Source organism: Saccostrea cucullata, unplaced genomic scaffold, assembly GCF_032062105.1.
Source record: "Saccostrea cucullata isolate Sc308-1 unplaced genomic scaffold, CSIRO_AGI_Scuc_v1 ctg62, whole genome shotgun sequence".
Classification (NCBI taxonomy): Eukaryota; Metazoa; Mollusca; class Bivalvia; order Ostreida; family Ostreidae; genus Saccostrea; species Saccostrea cuccullata.
The window spans coordinates 304,387-312,332 of NW_026937804.1; the positions used below are offsets into that span (position 1 = coordinate 304,387).

Below are 7,946 nucleotides of genomic sequence, written 5' to 3' on the forward strand. Positions count from 1 at the left end.
GCCCTGCCCTTTTCCCAGAATTCATGATTTCACAAGAGTACTTTCAAACAAGTTTCAGCTTTTCTGGCTTAGTGGTTCTTGAAAAGAAGGGGTTTTTTTTTATGATCCCACCCTATTTTTATCTTTTTTTGATAATTTCTCCCTATAAGGGTACTTAGCCCTTCATTTTAACAAATCTTTAATTTCATTTTACACAAGGATGTTTTGTATTAAGTTTGGTTAAAATTAGCCCAGTGGTTCTGTTGAGAAGAAGATGAAAATGTGAAAAGTTTACATACAGAGGAATGGAGAGACGAACGAACAACAGGTGATCAGAAAAGCTCACTTCATGCCTGGAGACCAGTACAGACTGAAGTCAAAATTTCAATTTTGAATAACTTTTTATTAATGACATATTCATCATCAAAAATGTGCAGGTTTGTATAAATAATCCAATTTATACATTAGTAAAAATTTTGCTTTGTTATCAAATATTTTTCAAAATCCAGGTCTCTGATGAGACTGTAGCTCTACTGGTCTGTATGTGTATAAAAAGAAAAGTGGCACTTGGTTTGACTTTTCAACAGGCAGAAATAAATAGAACTAGTTTTAATTGTAACGGGGACCGTTACAGATGTTCCCCAAACGCTCCCCAAATCCCTTTTTGTGCCATTTTCCTGTACGACATTTTTAAAATATGCTCATTATCAAAGAATTTCATATAAGAATTATTAAAGCTACAATGATATCAACTATATTTTATTTAACTCATTGCACGCGCACGCACGTGCATGCACATGCAAGATGATCACAACATGTTGTCTTAACCATAAACATTTCTTTGTGTCGTGAGAATCAATAAGACAAATCATAAAAAATATAAATGTTACCATTTTTCAAATATATTGGTCATTTTGCATATTGAGCGCGTGCACTTGCATGCATGCTTGTCCTTGCATTCCATTTTGATAGTAGCATAATGTAGTAATCCATCATACCTATTCATATTCTAAATTTCATCCCGTTTTGTTGAGAAACAAGAACGTTATAGGCATTTAAAGTTTCAGCCAATCAGATTGCAGCACATGTGCATGCGCATGCTTTTATGATAATTGTTATACATCATGCTGTAGATCTTCATTATGTATGACTATGTTCAAAATTTCAAAGGATTTTGTCAAAAAACAAGACAGATATTGAGAATTTAGTTTCAGCCAATCAGAGCAAAGCGCACGTGCATGCACGTGAGTTCTTGCTATTTTGACCATGTCATTATGTCTATACTACTAATATATCCTCACATTGTGAGTTTCAAAGCATTTCGTCAAAAAAAAATAGAAAAGTTGCGGCTATATCTTTTATATTGGTCATTTCACGTGTTGCACGTGCGCGCTCTTGCAAGCACGTGCGCGCAAAATGACCTTGATTCCGCAAATCTACATAACATGTCTACTGACCCTAAAAAGGTTTTACCTACATCGGATGAACAGTTTACAAGAACACTCCCGGACAAAAAAGTACCCAGGAAGAAGAAGAAGAAGAAGAAGAAAAATAATAATAACTAGTGCTAATTGTAACGGGAACCGTTACAGATGTTCCCCAAACGCTCCCCAACTGCCTTTTTGTGCCATATTCCCTCTAAGCCATACCTTCTTGTAGGAGGCCCTTAAATCTATCTATGTTCTAAATCTCATCCTGCTTGGTTGAAAATCAAGGGAGTTACAGCCATTTCAAGTTTCAGCCACTCAGAATGCAGCTCACGTGCATCCGCGTGATTTCATAATTTGTTTTCTAAATCATATTGTAGGATATTCTAATGCATGACTATGTTTTAAATTTCAAAGCATTTCGTCAAAAAACAACGGAGATATAGCCATTTAAAGTTTCAGCCAATCAGATTGCAGCACACGTGCATGCGCGTGATTTCTTGAAATTTTTTGAATATCATATTGCAGGATATCCTAATGCATGACTATGTTTGAAATTTCAAAGCATTTCTTCAAAAAACAAGGGAGTTATAGCCATTTAAAGTTTAAGCCAATCAGATTGCAGCGCACGTGCATGCGCGCATTTTCATGACAATTATTATATATCATATTGTAGGATATCTTAAAGTATGCCTATGTTTTAAATTTCAATGCATTTTGTAAAAAACAGAAAAGATATTGAGATTTTTGTTTCAGCCAATCAGAGCAAAGCGCACGTGCACGCACGTGCATGCATGTGAATGGTGACCATACCTTCTTATAGGAGGCCCTTATGTCTATCTATGTTCTAAATCCCATGCTGTTTGGTTGAAAACCAAGGGAGTTATACTCATTTAAAGTTTCAGCCAATCAGATTGCAGCGCACGTGCATGCGCGTGATTTCATGAAAAATTTAATATATCATATTGTAGTACATCCTAATGCATGTCTATGTTATAAATTTCAAAGCATTTCATCATAAAACAAAAAAGATATTAAGATTTCTGTTTCAGCCAATCAGAGCAAAGCGCACGTGCATGCGCGTGAGTTCATGTAAATTTGACCATGTCATCTTATCTACACAACTTATATATCTTTAAATAATGAGTTTCAAAACATTTTATCAAAAAATATAAAAGTTACAACCATATTAAATATATCAGTCATTTTACTCATTGCACGCGCCCGCACGTGCATGCGAATGCGCGCAAAATGACCTTCGTTCGGCACATCTACACAACATGCCTACTAACCCTAAAAAGGTTTTAACTTAGTTTGGTGAACAGTTTCTGAGAACACTTCTGGACAAAAAAGTACCGGAGAAGAAATAAGAAGAAAAAAGAATAATAATAATAATAATAACTAGTGCTAATTGTAACGGGGACCGTTACAGATGTTCCCCAAACGCTCCCCAACTCCCTTTTGGTGCCATATTCCCTGTAATCTCTATTTTATAAGAAATACTTTATGGAATTTAGACTTAATTAAGGTCTTCCCAGAAGAATACAAAATATATTTAAATTTAAGCATTGCACGCGTGTTCATGTGCGTTACGACCATATTATCTTGTCTACACTATCTATATATTTTTTATATACGTAATAACAAAGCATTTAATCCAAAAGTATTAAAAATTGCACTCAGTCGAGTGTATTTTAATTTAACGCCTTTCACGTGCAAGCACGTATGTGACGACTAGACCTTCTTGTAGGAGTCCCTTATATTTATCTCTGTTCTAAATCCCAACCTGTTTGGTTGAAAAACAAGGGAGTTATAGCCATTTGAAGTTTCAGCCAATCAAATTGCAGTATACATGCATGCACGTGATTTCATGAATTTTTATGTTTATCGTATTAAAGGTCATCTTAATGAATGACTATATTTCAATATTCCAAACATTTCGTCTCAAAACAAAGGAGATATAGCCATTTAAAGTTTAAGCCAATCAGATTGCAGCACACGTGCATGCGCGTGATTTCATGAATTTTTCCTATAACATATTGTAGGATATCCTAATGCATGACTATGTTTTAAATTTCAAAGCATTTCGTCCAAAAACAAAGGATATATAGCCATTTAAAGTTTCAGCCAATCAGATTCAAGCACGCGTGCATGCGCATGCTTGCATGAAAATTTCATATATCATGCTGTAGATCTTCATAATGTAGGACTATGTTCAAAATTTCAAATGATTATGACAAGAAACAAGAAAGATATTGAGACTTTAGTTTCAGCCAATCAGAGCGAAGCGCACGTGCATGCGCGTGAGATCTTGCTATTTTGACCATGCCATCGTGTCTATACTACTAATATATCCTTACATTATGAGTTTCAAAATATTTCATCAAAAAATAGAAAAGTTACGGCAATATCCATTATATTGGTCATTTTAAGTGTTGCACGTGCGCGCTCTTGCAAGCACGTGCGCGCAAAATGACCTTCGTTCGGCAAATCTACATAACATGTCTATTGACCCTAAAAACATTTTACCTTAGTCAGATGTGTAGTTTACAAGTTCACTCGTGGACAAAATTTTCCCAGGAAGAAGAAAAATAATAATAATAAGAAACAGAGTAAAAACAATATGTTCCCCAACTTCGTTTGGGGAACATAATAATAAGAAACAGAGTAAAAACAATATGTTCCCCAACTTCGTTTGGGGAACATAATAAGAAACAGAGTAAAAACAATATGTTCCCCAACTTCGTTTGGGGAACATAATTATGTATCTTTGTGTAGTGTACTTGTGCATGTTGTGTGCCAAATTATGTTGAAATCAAACCAAAATTGAAGGAGTTCGTTTTAAAGGAATTTCACAGAAATTTTGATTTTTAGTAACCATGGCAACACTTCATCGAAATCAAAAATTGATGCATTAAATTATGTATCCTAGTGTAGTCTACTTAAATGCTAAGTTATACTGAAATCAGACCAAAATTGTAGGAAGAGTAGCATTTTGAAGAAAATTTCACAGAAATTTTTATTTTTAGTAACCATGGCAACACCGTTCATCAAAATAAAAAAAAATGATGCACTGAACTATGTATCTTTGTATAGTCTACCTGTGTGCCAAGTTATATTGAAATCAGATGAAAACTGTAGGAGGAGTAGCATTTTGAAAAATTGTTTACAGACAGACGGACGGACAGCTAGACAGATGGACGACGTATGCCTTAATATCGCATAATCTCTTATGGTCTCTGACAGGTATAGCTAATTATATCCCTTTGAAATTTTAAGTTTGCTCTCAGTTTATAGTCTTAGGACCTTTCAGCTCAGGTGAGCTAAGAATTCTCTTGAGCTCAACATCTCATATCTGAGCTGAATTTTTGGGAAAAAATCAATAAAGGTTTCTTTTTTTATATATCAATTGTCAATTCTCTCACTATCTCAGAGGATAGCCTAAGCTTCTGCAACTGGTAAAGGCTTCATTTACTGCAAAAATCAGAAGGAAAAAATTAATCCATTTCAGTTCGTATTTTAAAGTTTGCAGAAAAATTAATCAGAAATATTTAAAATCTTTCTTTTCTGAAAATATTAGAATTTTTTAAAGGTTTTTCAATGCTGTTATATTTCAAACTTATAAGAACAATCTTTACAAACCTTTAAATTTGAAATTCAATAACTATTTCTGTTGAGTTCTTTTCTGTATGACCTACTAAGACTGTCCTCTTCTGGATTCAGCTGTATGTATAAATTAAGATTGATGAAATATTCAGCATTTCATGGAGTAGGCCTTGATGATACTAAAGTAAAAACAGCAAAGATGCAATATGTATCAAAAGGAATGTGTAAATTATCATACTGTGCACATTATATGTTAAACAGATGCCCATGGACCACAATGTTCACCTGTGTAACTATGGCCTTTCTCTTCTTCATCAGCATATTATTGTACAATATATTTCTTTCTCATAACATAATATGTTATGACCCTATCCTACATTTAGACTTAATGATTTGAACAAACTTGAATCAAAACATGGTCGAACAAAATAATTAGTTTGGGTCGGCTAAATTTTAAGTGTTACGTCTTATAGGCAAATGAAAACAGACATTTTTTGGGGGTTAAATTTAGGCCTTAAGGAATAAGTTTGTTCAGAAAAGATTATGTGAAGGTAGCAAATACAAAAGGATAAGATATAAAATGCAAGTTTTCAATTTATTGTCAATTTATTACTGACCTTTGAACTTGAAAGTGGTGCATTGATTAAATATCTTGCAAATCCAATACACAATGTGGTATTTTTCCAGCTGACATCAGTTCTGGCCTTTGATCTTTGACCTTGACATTGGAAACAAAATATATCTGTATTTCCACTATAAATGTTTGTTTGTTTTAAATGTAGATAGCCAAGTTGTAGTTATGAAATGCTTATAAATGAATAGTCAATTGCATCTTCTCGAGCCTTTGTCAAGCTCGGAAAAACACCTTGAATGAATTAACATCACCGAGTGTGTGTAAATTAAAAATTACAAAATGAAAAAAATCACTGAAGCTAATAAAAGAGAGTATATAAAAATACAAATTCAATACCCAATGTGGTGTTTTTCCAGCTGACATCACTTCTGGCCTTTGATCTTTGACCTTGGAGAAAGGTTGTCTTGGTGCCAAATAAACTTATTCCAGGTAGACCATGGATTTCCGCTTGTCGAAAGATGCGATTGAAATGAAGTGTACCACTTTCTCCTGCACATTCTTAATTACTGCAAAATGGTTCCCATAGCCATAGACTCCAGTCTGACAGCATGTGTCAATCTGAGATACTATAAATAGTTACATTTATAATTTTTTAATATGGATGAATTAGTCATGTAAATTATCTGCAAATAATAAAAAAGAATTAATTACAAGACATGAAAGAATATACCTACCTGTAGGTCTATAACCAATCTTAAAATATTGTATGCGCCATGGATATCTGGAGTTTTGTTGATGGTTCAGTACAACCTAGTCACTGCAACCTAGTACTAAGAGAAGAAAAGTAAATAAAGGATCAATTGAAATATTGTAAAAATATAATGCACAGTCTATCGGTATATCGATTAGCAGGACAAAGCCCACCCCCTCCGTTTTTACACCCCAAAAGTTCTATAATTTGCACTTGAATATACGTAAATTCTTATGAAAGTATATTGTAAACAACTTGATTCTTAACGGATCATACGAAACGTTATTTGTTTAAGTTCATAATTTCACAGAATTACTAATTTGTCGATACACAAATTCGAATTTCCTCGATGAAAACTGCAGAATGTTTTCGATTATTTGAAATGCTGTTCATATCACTTATTTAAAATAGATATTGCATAAACTACATAATTAGAACAACAAACTAAGATATTCATACAAGGAAAAATTCACCTGTACTTACGTTATTTGTCACTGTCAGCTGAGGAGCAAATCCAATACACATTTTTTAGCGGGTTTTCGTTGTTAGGGAAGCGCTTGCATTTGCAATCTTGACAGCGCTTGGAAGTCATACATCCTGGCGCAATGCAATCATGACCATAAATCTTGCCTGCGTTTGAAAAACACATCATGACTAAGCCAAGATTGACGCTTGACATTGCATCCCGACTTGGCCAGGATTGACGCTTGAAGAAATCTTGACTGCGTTTGGAAGTAATATATGCTGGCGCAATGCAATCATGACCGACCAAGATAGATGGTCATGTTGTCAATCCTGACTCGGTCAACATTGAATCATGACCCGACCCGGCTAAGATTGGATGGTCATGTTATCAATCTTGACTTGGCCATGTTATCAATCTTGACTTGGCCATGTTATCAATCTTGACTGCGCCATGTTCAATCCTGACCTGGCCAAGATAGGATGGCCATGTTGTCAATCTTGACTTGGTCGTGTTATCAATCCTGACTAAGCCATGTTATCAATCCTGACTTGGTCAAGATTGAATCATGACCTGGCCAAGATAGGATGGCCATGTTGTAAATCCTGACTTGGTCAGGATAAGATGGCCATGTTACCAATCTTGACTTGGTCAACATTGAAACATGACTTGGTCAGGATAGGATGGTCATGTTATCAATCCTGACCAGGTCAAGATGGTAAAAATCCTGACTTGGTCATGTTTAAATCTTGACATGGTCAGGATTGATAACATGACCAGGTCAAGATCGTTTTTCAATGAAATATATAGAACATGACATGGGGGTCCCCTATGGCTTTCCATAGATGCTTTTGATTTTGGACATTGCAAGTATCAGCGGTAATTTCTTGTTTCTCAGCAGTCCGTGTATGAGCTGATGATTTACACAAATAATTAAACAAGAAGTGTTACCAATAGGCCTCTTTTCATATATGCTATAAATTTCGCATGTGCTGTTCCGGATATTACCTAATACAAATTTTGGATATTATTATAATGAATATTTTCGGTATTGGTTAGAGAAATATAATACAACGCTCCTCGGGCGACGAAGTGTGGGGGGGGGGGGGGGGGGGGCTTTTATTATCGGTCGATCTGCCCATTGCA

At 34.8% G+C, this 7,946-nt stretch overlaps 1 long non-coding RNA gene across 1 annotated transcript; it reads right to left on the reverse strand.

Moving 5' to 3' along the window:
- Positions 1-4,130: 4,130 nt before the first annotated feature.
- Positions 4,131-7,638, reverse strand: LOC134248860 (uncharacterized). Its single transcript, XR_009988153.1, has 6 exons — positions 6,821-7,638; positions 6,321-6,416; positions 5,983-6,212; positions 5,630-5,730; positions 5,049-5,191; positions 4,131-4,880 (listed from the first exon to the last, which is right to left on the reverse strand). It is a non-coding gene; the product is annotated as an uncharacterized LOC134248860 (long non-coding RNA).
- Between the last annotated feature and the right edge of the window lie 308 nt (positions 7,639-7,946).